This window comes from Lipotes vexillifer, unplaced genomic scaffold (assembly GCF_000442215.2).
Source record: "Lipotes vexillifer unplaced genomic scaffold, Lipotes_vexillifer_v1.1 scaffold2745, whole genome shotgun sequence".
Lineage (NCBI taxonomy): Eukaryota > Metazoa > Chordata > Mammalia > Artiodactyla > Lipotidae > Lipotes > Lipotes vexillifer.
This window is the reverse complement of record NW_006791936.1, coordinates 4,696-6,260: the sequence shown is the minus strand read 5'-3', so window position 1 is coordinate 6,260 and position 1,565 is coordinate 4,696.

Below are 1,565 nucleotides of genomic sequence, written 5' to 3'. Positions count from 1 at the left end.
TTATTAAGAAAAAAATTTTACAAAGTAAAAAATGGACAGATAGAACCCTAGGACAAATGGTAAAAGCAAAGCTACACTGACAAAATCACACACAGAAGCATACACATACTCACTCACAAAAAGAGAAAAAGGGAAAAAAATATATATATCTTCGCTCCCAAAGTCCACCTCCTCAGTCTGGGATGATTCGTTTTCTATTCAGGTATTCCACAGATGCAGGGTACATAATGTTGATTTTGGAGCTTTAATCCACTGCTCCTGAGGCTGCTGGGAGAGATTTCCCTTCCTCTTCTCTGTTCACACAGCTCCCGGGGTTCAGCTTTGGATTTGAACCCACCTCTGCATGTAGGTCGCCTGAGGGCGTCTGTTCTTCGCTCAGACAGGACGGGGTTCAAGAAACAGCTGATTCGGGGGCTCTGGCTCACTCAGGCCACGGGGAGGGAGGGGTACGGAAGCAGGGCGAGACTGTGACAGCAGGGGCTGGCGTGACGTTGCAGCAGCCTGAGGCGTGCTGTGCGTTTTCCCAGGGAAATTGTCTCTGGATCACAGGACGCTGGCAGTGGCGGGCTGGCCAGGCTTCCGGGAGGGGAAGTGTGGATAGTGTGCTCGCTCACAGGCTTCTTGGTGGTGGCAGCAGCAGCCTTAGCGTCTCATGCCGTCTCTGGGGTCCGACCTGTTAGCCACGGCTCGCGCCCGTCTCTGGAACTCCTTAAGCAGTGCTCTTAATCCCTTCTCCTCGCGCACCAGGAAACAAAGAGGCAAGAAAACGTCTCTTGCCTCTTCGGCAGTTCCAGACATTTTCCCGGACTCCCTCCCGGCGCACTAGACCCCTTCAAGCTGTGTTCACGCGGCCAACCCCAGTCCTCTCCCTGGGATCCAACCAAAGCCCGAGCCTCAGCTCTCAGCCCCCGCCCGCCCGGGCGGTTGAGCAGACAAGCCTCTTGGGCTGGTGAGTGCTGGTCGGCACCAATCCTCTGTGTGGGAATCTTTCCGCTTTGCCCTCTGCACCCCTGTTCCTGCGCTTTCCTCTGTGGCTCCGAAGCTTTCCCCCTCTGCCACCCACAGTCTCCGCCCGCAAAGGGGCTTCCTAGTGTGTGGAAACCTTTCCTCCTTCACAGCTCCCTCCCACCGGTGCAGGTCCCGTCCCTATTCTTTTGTCTCTGTTTTTCTTTTGCCCTACCCATGTTCGTGGGGATTTTCTTGCTTTTTCGGAAGTCTGAGGTCTTCTGCCAGCGTTCAGTGGGTGTTCTGTAGGAGCAGTTCCACGTGTAGATGTATTTCTGATGTATCTGTGGGGAGGAAGGTGATCTCCGTGTCTTACTCTTCCGCCAACATGAAGCTCCTCTAACAGAACATTTTAAATCAATTTCACTCCAATTAAAAAAAAAGCAGCTGTGAAGCCTGGGCTGAGTTTCTTCTCTACCCCTTTTGTCTCTTGCCCCCGAGGACAGGGTTGGGTAGGAGCTCTTCAGAGCTAAGACTTCAGTGCTCTCTCCACCTCAGCATCCATGTTGGCAAACATCACTTCTGCCTGCTGTGTCAAAATGTTCTGGAGGCTTCTAAAC